Below are 21,249 nucleotides of genomic sequence, written 5' to 3'. Positions count from 1 at the left end.
CTTTATGAAATTCATCTCAATATTGCGTAAACCAAATTTACACAATAAAGGGTAATATTTTGAAGTTACAAATTTGTAACACCAAATATGTTACATATTTGGATATATCTCATATATCCAAATATTGTTACTCTCTATTATATGTTACAATATGTGACACTCCTTGTCACATTTATTTAATCTAAAATATTATATTATAATATAATATAAAATTACATTATATTATAAAATAATATAACATTCCCTGCACTACACACCTCTTTTATTGTTAGAATCAAAAGATTTAAAAGAATTGTTACATTAAGAGGATTTGAACATGGCTTTCTTGTTACATAACTTTTTCATGTACTTTTAAAAAAAATTAGTCAACAAAGCCATTTTATCATGTGGTTCATCTTCTGAAGTTACCTTTATCTCTTTGGATGCCTTTAAGCCGGTTGATTTTTATTTTGAAACATTCAATTTTTCTTTTTGTTGAATTAGTTGATTTAGCTCAAAAGTTCTAAGATATCCCATTAGTTCCTCCACTTTCATGGTGTCAAGATCATTTGCTTCCTCAATTGCAGTGAGTTTTGTTTGAAACTTGTTAGGAAGAACCCTAACAATTTTTCTAACCAACACACTATTATCCAATTTTTTCACCTAAAGCAACATATTCATTGGCAATATAAGACAACATTTCATAAAAATAAGTGAGGTTTTCAGTTTCAGTCATCCGAAGATTTTCAAATCTTGTCGTCAGCATCACACGCCTAGAGCGCTTGACTTCAATAGTTCCATCAAACTGATTTTAAAGTAATTGCCAAGCGTCCTTGGCAGACACACAAGATGAAATTAATTTTATGTATCCTGCACCAACACTATTGAAAATAGCACATGCAATGCTTTTTTATTCTAACTAGACAATTTATCTTCTGCATCGGTCCAGTCAAGTTCAGAATTTACCTTTGTTGTGACAGTTTTGTCATCTGTTTCAATAGGTTGTGTTCAACCTGTTAAGAATGATCTCCAAGCTCTCTCATCTTGGGATTTGATGAATGATTTTATTCTAACTTTTTTTTAAGGATAGTTAGAATCATTCAATAGTGGAGGACGAGTTATTGAACCACTTTCTGCAAAGAAAGACATTTAAAAAAAAACACCATGATTGCAGAAAGAGTTGAGTGACCCGCCATGATACCAATTGACATTCTGTATTTTATGTTTACCAAGTGATTTGAATTAAATAACTTAATTAAATGTGGAACACTGATTAAGTTGTTTAGACAGTGTACGCCCTAAAATTCAGAACGAGTCTTTTAGACAGCTCGGATACAGCTGGCTAGCCAAGAACTGAAATAGACAACGCGATTCCCCAGGTAAATAGCACGAGATGATGTACACAAATCAATAGGCACGAGCAGGAAATACTTATGAAGCATAGCATCCGATACACGAGCTGACGCTACACTCAGCTTGGGGTATTATAATGATCTGCCATTTCCCTGGATCTTTATAAACTTGGATACGTTATCTAGACGTGAGTGGACAGACATTACATTTCCACAAATACCTGAAATCCCGGACACGCAATTTAATCAGGCATGATCTTACATCACATGTCCGGTTATCCCTGATGACCCATGATCAGTTTTACCTAATGATTAGACCAGACCTTGATATAAATTGTAATATTCATCATTAGTGTGAGACAGGTCACACGAGGGATTTGGATTCACGTGATGACCCCAATGCCTATCCAGGGAATTTCTCTATAAATACTAAGACCTTGGATAGGGAGAGGAGTAGTGGTTTTTCTTTATAATGCACAAACTCTGTCAAAATAGAGAGAGAGAGATAAAAAGTAATTACCCAGACTCGTGGACTAAGGAGATTTTAACCTCCGAACCACGTAAAAAGGGACGAGTGTTCTTGATATTATGTTTCTGGTGTTTTTAAGTACCATTTACTTATTACGGTTTACCATTAAGCACTAATCCATCCCAGCTATTTACATAATTCAATGTTGGCGAAAAACCGCGTCAACAGACAGATTCCTATGTTGTTAACACAACTATGATGTCTGTCAAGAGAAAAACAGAAAACAAGTAAAAATCAACACAAGAGAATTTTACGTGGTTTAGAAATTATTTCAGATAACCTACCTCCTTGGGGCCACGCCTAGAGAATAAACAAATTAGTAAAGAACCAATTTGTATAAAAACATTGACTTAAATAATATAAGACTCTCTCTTAAACTATTGTTGCAATCTTGTTGTACTCTTCTGTACAAATTTGGTTTTGATGAAACGCTGAGTCTCTTGAAATCCCTTCAAAGAACAGCGAGTGCTCTCTTTTTCCTGAAGATCCTTAGGAACACGTTCACAATAGATACCTCCTATTACACAAAGAATAAGATAGATACATAGAAAAGTGTACTCAACACACCCATAAATATTAAGGTGAACAACTTAATCTTTACAAAAAAAAATCCTCAAGAAATTCACAACAAGTGCTTTCAAATTAAAAATTTAAGATGTGATTTTTCAAAAGACCTTGGCAAGGTATTTATAGCTAAGAACTGTTAGGAACGAGTTTCCTAATACGTAGCGGAATGGTGGTGTGGTTGGCCCAGTGTAAAACAAAAAAAATTGTAACATATTTAAACTACCTTTAAATACAGATCCATTAATATACATACATTAATCATAAACAAGATAAGGATAGAATTCATACCTCTTGAAGCCTATCAAGTATCCTTGCTATCTTTTCGTATTTAGAACGATCTTCCTATCCAAACTGCTCCCACGTACTCACACCAAGATCTTCCAAAGCGTTCTCTACACCTCAAGAAATGTGTGGGCACTTAGAGAATGAAGGATAGTTTATTTTGTGATTCTACTTGATGTACTCAACACATGAGATCAAGATAATAGGCCTGAGAATTGGTTCTTTATTTTCAGAGAGAGAAAACTATCGTTCTATTTTTCACAGAGCGAATGTTCAGAGTTGTCTCACACACACTTATCTGAATAATTTTCTGATTAGTCATACTTAAAAGAAAATATTCAAATTTTAAAAATAAATCTGTAACCATTTTACAATTTACTTTTTAATTAATTAATTATTCTATTAATGAAAAAATCCAAAAAAACCAATTTTTGAATTATCCATTAATTAATTAATTAAATAAATAAAAATGAAAATCCCATCCCTGAAAATGCTGGCCCTACACGCCACTGTGTGTGAACGTGTAGCTTCCTAATTTCTAGGGATATTGGTTTTTCAAATTTTATTTAATTATTTATTCAAATTACTTTGTCAGATAAGATCTAACAACCTGATAACTAATTCAAATTTGAATTCAAATTAATTATCTCTTTAATTAATTATCAAATATAATTAATTATTTGAATAAATATTAATCTTTTAAATTCAAATCCAATTTGAACTTATCAGATTATTTTCTCCCACTCAAATAAAGATATTTAATTAATTCTACCAATTAATTAAATCCTAAATTTTCGAAAATAGATATTTAATTTATTATAATTTCAAAAATTATAATTATTTAATTATTTAATTAAATTTCGAAATTAATTTAATTATTTAATATAATTTCAAAAATTATACAATAATTAAATATTAATTAATTTTGTTAACTACAACTAATTTGTAATTAATTAATTAATCACTATTATCATATAATTGCATATTTGGTTTGAAGAACAAATTTCTTCTTAAATATGTCTTTAAACTATTTTCCCTTCATATCAACTCGTACCTTGAACAGTGTTGATAGAGCCGCTATGGGGACCTATGGACCTATAATTCCAAGCTCCAATAAATTTGAGATTATTAATTAAACTCTTTAATTAAATAATCTTAATTTATTAATCTCATGATTATTCCACTATAAATATGAGACTGCACTCTTGTAATTATAGACATTTCATTTACTGAGTACTTTATAATCATAAAGCGTCCATTGATATAATCATTGCATATAACTTGACCATCTAATAATGGTTCATAATTAATCGGGAATAAAATTACCGTTTTACCCTTTTAATTATCTCTTGTTTCCTTAAGTACCATTGACTCTACTAGTGAAGGTTAATTCATAATAAATTATGAATTTGAGCTCAATAACCTTTCAGTCCCAAAAGTCAACCCTTAAGAGAACCATCATTCAATCTCTTGCGAGAAGGTATAGATTCCATATCTGTATACTATGTCCCTAGCCATCTATATTAATGAGTTCCCAAAACAAAAGTTTCTAGCCTGATCATTCTGACAGACCCTAACAAGTGAATCAAAGAACTCATATAATATAAACAGGAGTTCATAGTAACTTCAGGATTAAGATCTATTTGTATATGATCATCAGTTGATATATTTAATTAATACTTCGAAACGGTATTTAACTAAGTATTAATAAACATATCTGATCCAGTTCTATTTATTCTCTAATATATAAAGCACCTCCACTAAAGTGTCCTACCACACTAGTGATCCAGATCTAGATCACATGTATTCATAATACTAGTGGACCGTACTTGCAGTAATTAATCTAAAGATTCCATAACTTTATTTTACTGCGAACTATTCAAGTTCATTCATCTCAAACACAATCCTCCCGTACCAATACGTGTTTGAGATCACATATATGAACTTAGGAATTTTTCTGATATTTACATAATATTATCATAGAATAATATAGTCCATAAAATATATGCATAACAAATTCAATTCATTTATTTATTTCATAAAAACAATGTCTACTACATATGCTTTCAGGGCACATTTCCAACAAGAACAACATCCAAGGAAAGCTCTTTTGAAATCTTGCAATTAATACAAGAATAATTGCAAATTTATTTAATTGAACAATACTGCTAATTAGGTTGAATTAGCATGATCATCAGTCTTGTAAGGCTGTAATGAATCTAGTTGTAACGCCCTACTACCTTAGAGTCATTACTAAGTGAGGTTAAACCGGAAATTGTGCATCTAACTGACTCTACGAGGTTTCTAAAACCAAAAGTGTAACTTGATCAGAAGTTAAGGCTGTAGTCTTAGAAAATGCTTAGTTTCATTGAAAACATTAAGTGTCAAACATCTGGGATCCCAAAATAAGGTTTACAAAATATTTACAACTCAAAAATAAATTTACACCTGGTTAACTATCAAAATAATGAGTTAATACAACCATATACAAAATGCCCCCAACCAAAGCAGTCGGGCAGGCCGAACATGTACGCGCCGCCCCCCGCTCTCCATACTCATGGCTGGTTGACTGACTCTTTGCTTTTACCTGCCACACAGAGCACCCGTGAGCCGAAGCCCAGCAAGAAAACTCATACAGTATATAACATATGCATAGAATATAGCTGACATATAATCCACTGATAAATAGGAGAACCATCAGACTGAACAAGCACGGCCATGCCGCCCCAGAGGCCTTAGCAAAGCCTGGGGTCTCGGTCCTTACCGTAAGGATAACTCATGTATCCATTGGGTCCCACCCTGGCTATAAGCACTCGATGTGCTAAGTGTTACTTCCGGCCCCAAGGCCGTTCTCGGCCTTCGTCGCTCTCGGCCTTAGCCGTTCATTTCATTATAATCACACATATAGTACATTTTGAATAATCATTCAAACATATAATAATTCATTTAAGGTTATACATTCGCACATAATACAATCTAGGGCCATGCCCTGCAATAACATTGTGGGCCCATGCCCTGTTCTCGGGTGTTACAGTTTTCTTACCTTTCAATTCTATAGCTTTGATCACCTGACTCCTCGAGCACGATCCTACTCGAGCCCTAGCGCTCACCTAAACAAAATCCATAAGTCAAAGTCATTACCAAACCTCAAGTCCAAAACCTAGCCTCGGGACCAATCCCGAGCCCCCGGGAAGTCCTAGATCCACAAAACAAGGTGGTGGAATCGAGCCCCGAACCCTAGGTCAAAATCCCTCAACAAAAGCACAAAAACCCCTTTCTGTGAATAGTGCAGCGCTACAGCGCTCCTAAGAGGGCGCTATAGCACTACAAGCAGAACCACACATCCCCAGAAACAGGGCCTAGCGCTACAGCGCCCAAAGTCTAGCGCTGTAGCGCTAGTCGCAGACAGGCAACACCCAAAATCGTTTTCTGCGATTTCTGTCAACCATTTCAACCCCAAACTTGTCCAAATCTTTCCCAAACCCAAAAACAAACTTATCAACACCTCACACTCATCCCAAGCATCCCAAGAACTCATAACCCAAGCTCAAGCAATCCAAAACTCAAGATCTACCATAATGAACCCTAAACCCAGAAATTCAGTCAATCATCAAAGTTAAGGACTTAGAAATCATACCGTGGATGGAAATTCGACCTTGAGTAGAACCCTAGACCTCCTTAGCTTGCTCCTTCTCAACCTTGGCCTGATTTCCCCAAAAATCCCCATCTATTTAGCTTAAATACACAGCTCAAACCAGTCAAACCCTAAAACTGAAATTTCTAAAACTTACCTCAATGTTTGATGAGTTCTTGCTAATCCCTTGCCAATCTTCAAGTCTAGCTTAGGATCCTTGATGCTCAGCTTACCCTAGCTCACCACTGAGCTTAGCTCCAAGAAAAATGAAGGGAAATGGTGGGAGAACCACAAACCGATCCTTTGAAGAAAACCCACACTGATTTTTCTCTCTTTTTCCTTTTTCTTCCTTCTTCTTTCTTTTCTACAGCCTTAACACTCTTTGCTACCAATTCCACTAAGTATAAAGCTTCCTTTAACTTATCTCTAAAAAACTAAAGACCAAAATGCCCTCCCTATAAATTCTAAACCTTTTTATCCATGTAGGGCCATGTTAGTCATTTTACCCAATTCCCACTAATTCCTCGAGTGTCTCTAATAATTTCCCGCTTGCTACCCAATACCTGATTAATCACTAAATATACATTCCTCATCATCAAGATTAACCTCAATATATATTCCAAATTCCCATTTAAACTCCCCAGGCTTAACCCAAGCCGGGTATAAATTCTCGCTTTGACTTTTTCGCTAACCCACTCATTCTAGGATCGTCTCGAGTCACAGATCACAGATATCAACACAGGCATGCCCAAAATGGCCAAATTACAATTATGCTCTTTCTAAGACAATCAGGTCTACATGCATACTAATACACATAGTCATGCATCTCAAATAGTCAAATAGTCATATAACATGCATTAAATCATTAAAGTCACGCACAAAATCCCATTATGCCCTCCAGGCACACTAATCAAGGCCCTTAAGCCTTATTAGCGAATTCGGGTCGTTACACTAGTCATTTTTCTTGAATATATTCCAATTCAATTTTACCTCATCCAGAAAATGAAATCTCAGAGAATGCTTAGTCAACATAAGTCAAATATATTATCCTTATCTTTAAAAAAATTTATCATACGGGATATGATAATAATGATTTAATGATAAGATAATATATTAGCACAAATCATGGTCATTAAACATTGACAATTAACTCAGAATATTTGAACAAGGATTTTAAAAAATGTCAACAAATTCTTCTAGAAAAAAATCTCATAATTTAATCAATAAATCAAGATTTGACTTTCTTTAATTGTTAAATATTTTTGTCTAAATTCAAGTTTGTCAACTAAGGGTTTAACAAGTAGGTTTACTAGCAACCCAAGTATCAAGCATTAGAAGGCTATTGAAAGGATTCTGGGATATCTTATGTATACCAAAGAATATAGCTTTCACTATTCAAATTTTCCTAGGACACTTGAAGGATATTTTGATGCTAGGTTGATATCAGGAGTAGGAGATAATCTCCCCACCACTGGTTGGGTATTTACTCTTGGAGGAGGCACCATTTCTCGGGGTTTCAAGAAACAAACTTCTATATCATACTTAACCATGGAAGAGTTTATAGCTCTAACGGGAATTGACAAAGTTGTAAAATGGCTTAGGGATCTTATGTTGTACATCCCTTTTACTGTTGATATGGTATCGACGATCTCGATACATTTTGATAGTCAAGCTACTCTTGATAGAGCATATAATAGTGCATATAATGGGAAGTCCAGACATATAAGTCTAAGACATGAATATGTGAGACAATTGATTCAATATGGAATCATATCTATCTCATATGTTAAGACTAGTGAGAACTTAGCATATCCATTTAAAAAACTTTTGTGAGAATAGCATATTTACTAATGATGGAAACCCAACTCAAACCTTGATAATATCAAGAGAAAGAGTTCAACGGGTAAGAATAAATCATTGATAAGTGGATAGTTTCAACACTAAAGAAATTGTGCATTTCATCGAAGATGGTTAGTGTTGATTGCTGGTTAGTGTTGGTTGCTACCAAGTGAGGGTTAAACCTAAAGATTTTAATGAAGTTCAGTTGAGTGCAACACATATCTCTAAAGGTTTCAAATATGTTCTAAGAACTTCACCAATATGAACTTAGAGGTGGTGCCGCCTCTCATGGGAGTTGGTCATTCTCCCTAGAAAGTTTATGATAGGATGAACTTATGGACATATTAGTGCTAAGCAAGAAAAGTGGGAAATGAATGATCAAGTGGAGGTGTATCAGGTTTCATTGGTTTTATCACAGCTAATACTTGGTTCTAGATTTTAAGCAACCAATGATTTCGATAAGGCTTTGTGGTATTTTCACTAAGGTAAAGTTCAAGTGAAAAGACACTTTATTTTAGGCACCAAAAATGTATATGAGCTAGAAGAAGAAGTTTGTATTTATTGAAGTGGGGGAGTGTTAGGATGTTAAAATACAAAGTCCAAGTTGTCTTACACAAGCTAGGTGTAAAACCCTAAAATGTTTAATATAGTGAACGTGTGATATTTGATTTTTTATTGCAGGCATTTAAAAATTGTATTTTTGGGTCCAAATTGATACAATGAGGTATCTAAGGATTCCCAAAAAATTTAGGAGCATTTGGAGTTGTTTAAGGTCACTTTTGAGAAGTTGCACCTACCCATGTAGCATTGCATCTCCTTCTTGGAGGTAACGCATCACCTAAAACCTAGGGTGTGAGGTGAATCGCAGTAGGCGACACATCACCTATACTCATGCGATCCATCGCCTAATGTGTCCGTATAGATACATGTTTTAAGCTCCAAATGATGTGCTCAAAAGCCCTAATCCTATTGGTTGGACTTAATGATGCTGGTGAAGTTTTTGAAAGACAACTTCGATGTATTCGCTTAGAGTCACAAAGACATGGTAGGGATAGATCCTTCGATCATGTATCATCACCTGAACATTGATCCTACAACAAGACCTATGAGGAAAAAGAGGTGAGCATTTTATCCAGAGAAGTATGCAGTCCTGAAGGAGGAAGTAGATAAATTGAAAACCAATGGATTCATTTGTGAAGTGTTCTACCCAGTATGGGTATCAAGCCCCTTGCTAGTCCCAAAGCCAAATGTGAAGTGCAGAACTTGCGTGGATTTCACTAATGTCAGCAAGGTTTGTCCCAACGATAGATTCCGTAACGCCCTCGATAGCCAAGACTGTTACACTGTGTGTTTACAAATGTGTGAGACTTGCTAATCAAGTCATTTAGTTGAAAACGTGTTATAATAGTTAAAGTTGTACTAGGGTTAAAAGATTTCGATCTCAAAAGTTTCATTTCTTATAATCAAACATTTTTACATGGGATCCCAAAAGTAGTAAAGATAAAAGACAGTTTACAAAATTCAGAACAAATGTACTGCTACTAGCCACTCTAAGGGCAATAATAGACATTTAAGTTCTCCCCGTCCTGTATCACTCCTCGGCCGTGGTGGCCGATAAGCTGACTATGTACATTCAGCCCCAAATCTCTCCATCTCAGGCCTGGTCCACTTTGCTCTTGCCTTTACCTGCACCACGTAGCACCCGTGAGCCAAGGCTCAACAAGAAAACACAATAACATAGCATAATCATCAAATAGACAACCAGATAACTCATACAATATACTCATATACTCAACATTCCAGATATTCACATTAATCAAGTATTCAACACACTATGTGCACCATTTCATATCAATAATCAAACCACATATGATAACCAGGGTGAACCCCTTAGGCCGCACCCTATGTTTATCCCACTGACTCCGGCCCGCTTAAACCGAGCTTAGTGAATATTAAGCTGTCCTCAGCTACCAGTGGCCGAGTCGCGCTCTGTGTGCAAGCATTATTTACGACACCCTTAGGCCGTTTATCACATGTCCCATGGAATAATACCATCTATGAGATTATACAGATATAGGGAGCTCTAAGTCCCATCACAAACACATAACCGGGTGCAGTTTTCTTACCTTTGATTCCGCTAGCTTTATTCATTGAGAAAAACCCTCAAGCACGATTCCTTCCAAGCCCTAGCATTAACCTAGTCATAGCCACAAATTAGAATCATCACCAAACCTCAATTTCAAAACCCAACCTCGGGACCCACCCCGAGCCCTCGAAAAGACCTAATTCCACCAAATGGGGTGGTGGAATCAAACCTCGAGCCCCCGAGCGAAAACCCTAACAAATAACCCAAAAAACCTTCTTCTGGAAATAGGGTAGCGCTACAATGCTACAAAGAGGGCGCTATAGCGCTACAAACAGAACCAAAAGCACCAGGAAACTCAAGCCTAGCGCTGTAGCACTAGCCTTTGGGCACTACAACGCTAGTCACAGACCAGCAATACCCTATTTTTTCCTTCTTTGATTTTCTCGAGCCAAAACCCCTTAGAACCCTTGCAAACCTCATCTATACTTCAAAGCAAGCCTACCAATCACTACACCTGATCCCAAATGGCCCAACAACCCAAAACTTAGCGACATGCCCCTTTAAACAAAGAAAACCAAGACTCAAGAACTCAACCAGAAAACTAGAACAGCCCAGAAATTCAAGTGTTTAAGCTCAGAATTTCTTACCTCAAATTGGGAATTCGACCATGGGTTACCCTTAGCATCCCTCTAGCCTTTTGCTCCTCAATTATTCAAGCTTAACTCCCTAGAATTCCCATTAAAAACTCAATTCAAACACAACTCATCAAAACCAGCAAAAAAACTCAGACTAAACTCTTTAAGCCTTACCTTAATTTGATGGTTAATCCCAGCTAACCCTCTACAAATTCTTCAAGGATCAAGGTTCCAAAGCTTAGTTGTGACTCCCTCGGGATTTACAACTTCAAATTCCTCTAAATATGCTGAAGAGATGACCCAACCGAGAGAGAGAAAGTGATAGCTCCAAGTGTTCTGTTTTTCTTTCTTTCCTTCCTTCCTTCTTCTTTTCTTTTCCTTTAGCTTCTAAGTCTATCTACAACTTCCACTAAAGCCATGAAGCAGAATATAACCTATCCTTTAGTAAGGAAAATGACCACCTTGCCCTCCCAATCATAACTAATCCTTTAAATCACTCTAGGGGCATTTTGGTCATTACTCCCAATTCCCGCTAATTCCTCGAGTGTCCTTAATATTTACCGCTTACTTCCCGATACCTAACTAATCACCAATTATATTTCTCAATATCAAATAGTCTCCAATATATTCTCCAAATTCTCAGATATATCCCCAGGCTCGCCCCGAGCCAGGTATAAATCACCGCTGTGACTTTCCCGCTAAACCGCTTGCTAGGATTGCCTCGAGTCACAAGCTACAAATATATCCACATAATAATGTGGTCTCAACATTTTATCACAGATATTTACATTTATGCCCTCAACAGGCCAAAATTACGAATATGCCCTTTGGAGAAGGTAATGCCCTTTGGGCTGAAAAATGTAGGTGCTACCTACCAAAGGTTGGAGAATAGGATGTTCGCAGATCAGATAGGAAGAAATATTGAAGTATATATAGATGATATGTTGGTGAAGACCAAGAAGGCTGAAGAGCTCACCTGAGACCTTTATGAGTTGTTCGACACACTCCAGACGTACACGATGAAATTAAACCCTCCCAAATGCACATTCGGGGTCTCGTTGGGAAATTTTTTTTGGGCTACATGGTCAACTCCAAAGGCATTGAGGCTAACCCTGATAAAATCAGTGCCCTAGTAGAGATGAGTTCCCCTAAAAGCAAAAAGGAGGTGCAATGTCTAACATGGAGAGTAGCAGCACTCAACAGGTTCATTTCATGGTCCACAGACAAGTGTCTCCCAATCTTCGACGTCTTAAAAGGGTGCAAAGTTCAATTGGGACGATGACTACGAGAAGGCCTTTATTAAGTTGAAAGAAAACATTGGGAAATCGCCCTACTGGCCAAACCTAAGAAGGGTGTGAAACTATACCTGTACCTAGTAGTATCTGAGCACGCCATAAGTGATGCTTTGGTTATGGGAGAAAAGAAGCACCAACAGCCAGTATACTACATCATCAAACGATTAGTACATTTGGAAACATGATACCCGGAGATAACAAAGTTAGCATATGCCTTAGTGGTGGTATCAAGAAAGTTGAGGCCCTACTTCCACGCTAAGGCCAATGAGGTACTTACCAACAACCCCTTGAGGCAGGTCCTGCAAAAACCTGAGACTTCAGGAAGACTGCTGAAGTGATCAATTCAGTTGAGAAAACTCGATATCACCTATACCTTGAGATTTTCCATCAACGGGCAGGTACTCGAAGAGTTCATAGTCGAGTTTATGGATCGACCTGACAAGGGAAAAGTGACAGAAGAAAATAAACCGGTTCGCAAGGAAGAAAGGAAGCAAGGAAAATGGCGTTGACAGCTTCGCAAGAAGATGTGATAAGTGCCAAAGGCACGGAAACTAACCCTGACAATCGCCAAATGAAACAGTTAGCATGACTAGCCCTTGGCCCTTTGCTGTATGGGGAATCGACTTGATTGAGGCATTACTCATAGGCAGAGGAGGAGCAAAGTATGCAGTGGTAGCAGTGGATTACTTCACCAAATGGGTCAAAGCAAAACCTCTGGTATACATAATGATCAAATGGATCACCACCTTTTTCAACAAGTCCATCGTCTGTAGATATGAAGTGCCCCACAAAATCATCTTTGATAACGACACTAAGTTTGAAGGGGGAACGTTGGAGGAGTACTGTAAGGAGAAAGGCATAAGAAGGAGTTTTTCATAATGGTATACCCACAAACCAATGGGAAAGTGGAGGCCATTAATAAGGTTCTCAAGAAGAACCTAAAAACAAAGTGAGAAAACTTGAAGGGAGCCTGGATTGATGAGCTACCCAATGTGCTTTGGGGCTATAGAACCACGTCGCACTCGACTACTAGGGAGGCCCATTTCGCCTTGGCATATGGATGCGAGTTTGTCCTCCTAGGGGAAATGTAGATCAATTCTTCAGGGTACAGGATTATGAGGACCAAGTTAACCATACGAAAATGGCTGAAAATTTGGACCTGGTTGAAGAAAGAAAAGAGAGGACACAGTTGAGGTTAGCAACATACTAAAAATGAGTCCTGAGGTACTACAACTACAGAGTGCAAGAAAGAGTATTCAGAGTATGAGACTTAGTGCTAAGAAAATTCCTCCCCAACACGTGAGACTGAAGGGCAGGTGTGGTAGGGACAAACGGGGAAGGACCCTACGAAGTCGCCAAGGTGATACCCCAAAACACCTACAAACTAGCATGACTGGATGATGCAGTTGTACCCTGAGTGCGAAACGCAGAACATCTCAAGAGTTACTACCAGTAAGACCTTCACCTCCAATGCATAAATGTCCATAGTTTAGTTGTTTTATGTTGATGTCTATAGTAAAAAAATCAAAGAGGTCACCCAGGCCACCTCATAGTAGAAGCAATGTAGCCATACAAGCCTTTCTTCGTGCTATCAATGAAAGTGTTTCCTATGTTGCATGTTACATTCCTTCCCTATACGAGCACCTACATAACTCACATGCACTCATCATTGAAGTCGATGTTGAGAAGAAAATGATCTAAGTGCTTAGTGGGATGAATCCCACCAACTACTTGGGGGTAGGATAGGAGGGCACTCCCAAAAAGGGCTTGGCGAACTATCTCTTGGTTCATAAGGATTACCTACACTTATGAATATCAAATGAGTCAAGAGGTAAGGCTTCAACAAAATCACCCACCAATAAGTCTAGAGCAAACATCAAGTTGTCTAGCCAAAAAGGATCCTAAAAGAGATCCTTGTCAAAATAGTACTATGCATAATGACGAGAAGGATGCTTCTCGAAGAAAATAACAAGCATCCAGAAAAATGTATAAAATGATAGCGAGAACCCAAAGGGTCAACATATCCTTACAAGCAGTCAAGGTACACAAATAGACATGTATCACACATAGTAAAGAGGTCCCAAAGGGAAAACTTTCAAAATAAACAGGTGCTAATAAGAAGCCCACATGCATAAAAGGATGTGATAATGTTCCATCACAAAATAAGCATAAGACATAGCAAAAATTGTTAAAGTTCCTCATGAAGAAAATAAGAGACCTAGAGAAACCTCTCAGGAAAAATAATTCAAGTAGCATTACAACCAAATCGAAGTAAAAGGAAAGAAGATGCCCACACACATGAGCAAAAGACGGCGCGAGCACTCCATTCGGCAGCCTTAGCAACAATGTGATCACCGAATAAGGAGAAGTCGATGCCAGGATTCTGTTTCCACACACCATATAAGGTGCGCTCTACCGACTTGTACTCGGCCTCTGTTAATTCCACCTTGAGAGCACTGATCCTCTCCTATAATGCCTCAGCCTTAGCTTCTGCTCTCTTCCTACTCTTAGATGAAGAGGAAGCCTTCGCCTTGGTAGCTTCTATCTTGAGGTTGGCCTCGACATGTTGTTTCTCAAGCTCTTGGATCCTAATAGTAAGTCGATATTTTTCTGCCTCGGCCGAGGACAAGTCTTTTGTTGAAACTATTAAGCGTTGAGCCACAAGAGAAGTCTGTAAATGAAAATGCGTGTACATGTAAGAGGTCAAGATACAAGAAGCGTATGTATAAGGAACCATACATAATAAAGTATCGCAAGATACAAACTTACCCAGGTAGATGAATGAATTAGACTCTCCCAGAGCTCTGTCATATTAAAATTCTCAAGGCCCTTCCACTCGACCTCGGAAATGTCCTCAGCTTCACGGGTATACCTCTTCACATAAGGAGTTGACACATAATTCACCCATGGTACCTTATTCGAACCAGGAACGTGTGCATGAACAAGAACATACAGCCCGCTCGGAAAACGAGGTGGAGAACCTCCAGAAGTGCCATGACCAGGAAGGTTGCTAGTTGCAACATCAAACTCATCATAGGAGGGCAAGACAAAGCGCTCTGGGTTGGAAGGCAGAGTTCGTGAATGAGAGGCCATATCTGGGTCCGCAGAAGCATAAAGCCCCCGCCCCTAGAAGCAGGAGACACATGGGCCAGTCGCTTTGCCTCGGGAGAGGGCTCATATTGAACCCATTCATCATCTCCATCAAAGGATTCTAAGCCCAAAAGTACCTTTTACTTTTGATATGCAATATTCCACAACAAATCAGAATTGGAGACGTCAGAAAGACCATAGGCATTGAGATTTGTCATAGTAAAAAGTTAAGCTGTCATCTTCTCCATAACGTCTACCTTAGCCAAGGTCTCAACAAAAAGAAGTTGTTGAGCAGATATGTTGGGAGGAGTGAAGTCCCCTAAACTACAAGCTCAATTGTTAGGTCAACAACAATTATAATCTAACAAAAAAAAAGGAAAAAAAAGTACGATGCTTACTCGGTGAAGTGCGAAAAATGTTCACGAACCGAGAAGAGCCCTTGACAAAGAAGAAATCCTATTACCATGAGCTAGGATTGGAGACACCACCCTCGATCAATGGAACTTGAGTGTTGGCCTTCTACAAAAAATAAAAGCTCTTCGACTTGGGAGTTGGCATGAGATTTTACATGAAATGCGCCTCCTTCACCATAGGAGCACTACCCACACATTTCATATACGCCGTGTATAGGGAACTGAGAGTCAGCCAATTATTTGGCGCCAACTGAAGTGGAGCAAGCCTGAAGTACTTGAGTACTTCATCAAAAAATGGATGGGGAGGAACCATGCCTCCCACCTTCAGTATATGCTCACTAAACGGTTTAGAACCAGGAGTTGGCTCATGAGCCGACACTTAGAAGTGGGCACGTCGCATTGGAACTCACCATTGATATGGTAATTCTCCATTAGTTCCATCAACTTATTCTCTGACATATAGGAGATAGGGAAGCCGCTAGCAGAGGCCCGGAGGTCAGCTTCTCGGGTGCCACGGTTCGATAGCCTCACTTCAACATATTTGCAAGAACAAAAGAATAGGGTGACATCAGTATAAGACATTTTACCTTCCATTTACATTCCTGATGCTTTGTGCCCGCGAGACTTTTCCACCTAGGTGTTGGAGTTGGAGGCGTTAGAAATGGATACACTATAGACAATGGCTGAGGGGATCCAGAGTTGGCTTCGAAATCACTATAGAAAGCTTCCTCAATAAGCGGAGAGCCAGGAGGTGGAGGTTCAGGAGGAAGGTTCTCTTTCATAAATGCCAACTCCATTTGTAAGTCAAGAAGGCTCGCTCTAAGACTAGCAGTGTAGTCGTCAGAGTCCTAAGAAGAAGCAACCCCTTCACCCCTCAACACTGAGTCTATCTCACTTTCTACAACCCAATTTTTTTGTCTAAGGTCAGTCAACCACTCCAAGTGACGCATACGGGCCTTCCTTAAGATCTCGTCACATGGTGTGGGTTATCTATAGAATGATTCGAATTTGATGAAGATAGCTCTATAGGTTCAATGCCCAGACGTATGCGAGACTGTAACGCCCTACTACCTTAGAGCCGTTACTTAGTGAGTTTAAAACAGAAATCGTGCTTTTAACTGACTCTACGTGGTTTCTAAAACCAAAAGTGTGAATAAACCAGAGTTTAAGACTGTACTCTTTGAAAATGTTTAGTTTCATTGAAAACATTAAGTATCAAACATCTGGGATCCCAAAAATAAGGTTTACAAAATATTTACAACTCAAAAATAGATTTACACCAGGTTAACTATCAAAAGAATGAGTTAATACAGCCATATACAAAATGCCCCCAACCAAACCAGTCGGGCAGGCCGAACATGTACGCGCCGCCCCCACGCTCTCCATACTCATGGCCAGTTAACTGACTCCTTGCTTTTACCTGCCACACAGAGCACCCGTGAGCCGAAGCCCAGCAAGAAAACCCATACAGTATATAACATATGCACAAAATATAGCTGACATAATCCACTGATAAATAGGAAAACCATCATACTAAACAAGCACGGCCATGCTGCCCCAGAGGCCTTACCAAAGCCCGGGGTCTCGGTCCTCACCGTCAGGATAACTCATGTATCCCTTCGGTCCCACCCTGGCTATAAGCACCCCATGTGCTGAGTGTTACTTCCGGCCTCAAGGCCGTACCCGGCCTTTGCCGCTCTCGGCCTTAGTCGTTCATTTCATTATAATCGCACGCATAATACATTTCGAAATAATTGTTCAAACATATAATAATTCATCCAAGGTCATACATTTGCAAGTAAAACAATCTAGGGCCATGCCCTGCAATAACACTGTGGGCCCATGCCCTGATCCCGGGTGTTACGGTTTTCTTACCTTTAAATTTGATAGCCTTGATCACCTGACTCCTTAAGCACGATCCTACTCGAGCCCTAGCGCTTACCTAAGCAACATCCATAAGTCAAAGTCATTACCAAACCTCAAGTCCAAAACCTAGCCTCGGAACCAATCCCGAGCCCCCGCCAAGTCCTAGATCCCCAAAACAAAGTGGTGGAATCGAGCCCCGAACCCTAGGTCAAAATCCCTTAACAAAAACCCAAAAATCCCCTTCTGTGAATAGTGTAGCGCTACAGCGCTCTAAAGAGGGCGCTGTAGCGATACAAGCAGAACCACCCACCAGAAACAGGGGCTAGCGCTACAGCGCCCCCTGACTAGCGCTGTAGCGCTAGTTGCAGCCAGACCAAACCCAAAAATCGCTTCTTGCGATTTCCTTCTACCATTTTAACCCCAAACTTGTCCAAACCTTTCCCAAGCCCAAAAACAAACTTATCAACACCTCACACTCATCCCAAGCATCCCAAGAACTCATACCCCAAGCTCAAGCAACCCAAAACTCAAAATCTAACACAATGAACCCAAAAACCAGAAATTCACTCAAACAACAAAGATAAGGTCTTAGAAATCATACCGTGGATAGAAATTCGACCTTGAGTTGAACCCTAGACCTCCTTAGCTTGCACCTTCACAACCTTGACCTGATTTCCCCAAAAATCCCATCTATTTAGCTCAAATACATAGTTCAAACCAGTCATGCCCTAAAACTGAAATCTCCAAGAACTTACCTCAAATTTCTGATGTGATCTTGCTAATCCTTGCCAATCCTCAAGTCTAGCTTAGGATCCTTGATGCTCAGCCTACCCTAGCTCTCCACTGAGCTTAACTCCAAGAAACTGAAGGAAAATGGTTGAGAGAGCCACAAACCGATTCTTTAAAGTCAAACCCTTCTGTTTTCCCTCTTTTCTTTTCTCCTTCTTCTTTCTTTCTTTTCAGCCTATAACTCTTTTCTACAAAATCCACTAAGTATAAAGCCCCCTTTAACTCATCTCTTACAAGCCTAAAGACCAAAATGCCCTCCCTTAATAATTCTAAACCTTTATGCCCATAAAGGGGCATTTTAGTCATATTACCCAAATTCCCACTAATTCCTCAAGTGTTCCTAATAATTCCCGCTCGCTACCCAATACCTAATTAATCACCAAATATACAATCCTCATCATCAAGATTAACCTCAATATATTTCCCAAATTCCCATTTACACTCCCCAGGCTTAACCCGAGCCGGGTATAGATTCCCGCTTTGACTTTTCCGCTAACCCCCTCATTCTAGGATCGTCTCGAGTCACAGATCACAGATATCAACACAGTCATGCCCAAAATGGCCAATTTACAAATATGCTCTTTCTAAGATAATCAGGTCTACATGCATACTAATTCACATAGTCATGCATCTCAAATAATCAAATAGTCATATAACGTGCATTAAATCATAATCATGCATCAAACTCATTAAAGTCATACACAAAATCCCATTATGCCCTCCAGGCACACTACTCAAGGCCTTTAAGCTTTAATAGCGAATTTGGGTCGTTACAGAGACGAGCCATCAAATGCCATGAAGCGGCACCAGATGAAGGACACAGGTGCATATATGTGTGGAAAATATTGAGGTGCTACAAGACAAAAAAAATAGGCTTAAAATTCTTAGACACGACCGCATGAATGAAGGACCAGCTACGAGGTGCAGTAGGTGGGTGCGAGACACGTACGTGCTAATAGGGGTCAATGCATAACTTCTCTCATGAAGCCCGTAGGATAAAATAACCATTTCCAGACGCTAACTTAGACCCACCATGCACAAGGGTGCTAAAGAAGAGGGTGATGAAGGAATACCTTGGATCAATAGAGATGCCCACCACTGCTGCTACCAAAGTACCTGGAGTCAAGAATACTCGCACGCACCATGGTTACCTCGCTGCAACAACCCTGCGCCTACACACCTAGGAAGACAAGGAAATGAGCCCTCATTAGTACATAGCTAGAGAAGTGTAGGCTGGTACATATATATATATATACAAAAAGGGGGGAGAAGAGGAAAAATAAATGCATGTAGGATTGAACTCCCAACCTATTAGAGTTCTACGGAACAAGGCTCCACTAGGCTAGAAGAAGTACAAGTGTAGAAAATGCCTTTGACTAAAAGGCCTATTTGTAGAAAAATCAAACTCATCCTAGCCCTTGAACTCATTACTCAATCAATGGTGAGCACTTAAGCCTGACACTTACCTTCGGATCCCCGAGACAAAATGATAGGCTCACATTCACTCGCAAGAACTCATGAAGATCACCAACTTCAAAGTGTGTTTCTTCACACCACCAAAATAAAGAGGTCCAATAACACCTTGCGCACTTTGTAGGCACCGCATTGAAAAGTCTACCAGAGCACCTAAAGAACTTCTCATAGACTTGGCGGCAAGTGTGGATGCCAAAACTTTCTACGCCTGAGAGATGGTCACTTTATTTCGCCTAAGGAACCAAGTAAGTGTTAGAGGTAGAAAAGTGTTGTGTGATGCTGAAAGGCAATGCATTCGCGAAGCCCCAATACGTCGCAATGTCATTTTACCTCGACACACATAGCCACCGTGCCATACCTCCAAGCCACAAGGCCCTCGTGAGACGCACTCGCCTTGTGCCACACATCCAGGCCGCAAGGCCCTGGCTAGATGCACCCGGCTTGTGTCACACCTCTAGGTCACGAGACCCTCACGAAACGCACCCACCTCGTGCCACACCACCAGGGCTCAAGGCCCTCTGAGGCGCACCTGATTTTCATCACACCACCAGGGCTGAGGCCCTTGCAAGGTGCACCTGTCTCTCGCCGTACGCCTCTAGGCCGAGAGGCCCTTGCAAAAAGCATTCGCCTCGTGTTGTATGCCTCCAAGCTGGGAGGCTCCTGCGGGATGTACCTACCTCACGTGCGTGGTCCTGAAGTGGTGCGCCTTTGTGCCATGCAAGATGCACCTTTCTCGCACATGGACGTGGGCATAACATGTGTTAGGGGTCTTGTTAAGCACCCTTGAATCTCTTGAGGTATGAGTCTTGTTGAAGGGTCCCTATCCCATCTTGGGGTAGGAGCCACCAGCAAGAATAGACCCCACACAAAGATTCTAAAGGAATCTTTAAATTCCCTCACTTAGCCAAGTATTGAGGAGCTCAAGACACAGATGCGACCCCATAAAATGGTATAGTCGATAAGGCTCTCATAACAGTACGAAAGATACGTGTACAAGTCTCGTACCTTGTCAGTAGTGGAAGTACAAGAGTGGTACGTAGCAAGGACTCCCCTAGCACACCTATAAGGTTTGTATCTAACAAGTAGTGGGGGTACATCACAGTACCAGTTCAGAGATACTTTTGGAGACCCCTGACGTGAATTGGATCTTACCTCCACTCCTCCAACACCACTATCACCTGCTCCACGACTGCCTACAGCCTACAGATGAATCTTCATGTCTCGTCGGGACCACAATGTATTTGGAGACAATAGTGCTCACCTATAAATAGGACCTTCCTTCCCCTGGGAAGGGGGTCAAAAAAAATTTCATTGTAAGCAGAGATTCTTGAGTAATACAAATATTCTCTCCATTTTCACTCTACAACTTGATTCTAAGTTCATATAGCTATCCTAAGTTCTTCCAAGCTTCTTTATGGCT

This window comes from Humulus lupulus, chromosome 5, assembly GCF_963169125.1.
Source record: "Humulus lupulus chromosome 5, drHumLupu1.1, whole genome shotgun sequence".
In the NCBI taxonomy this organism is placed as follows: domain Eukaryota; kingdom Viridiplantae; phylum Streptophyta; class Magnoliopsida; order Rosales; family Cannabaceae; genus Humulus; species Humulus lupulus.
This window is presented reverse-complemented; position numbering follows the sequence as displayed.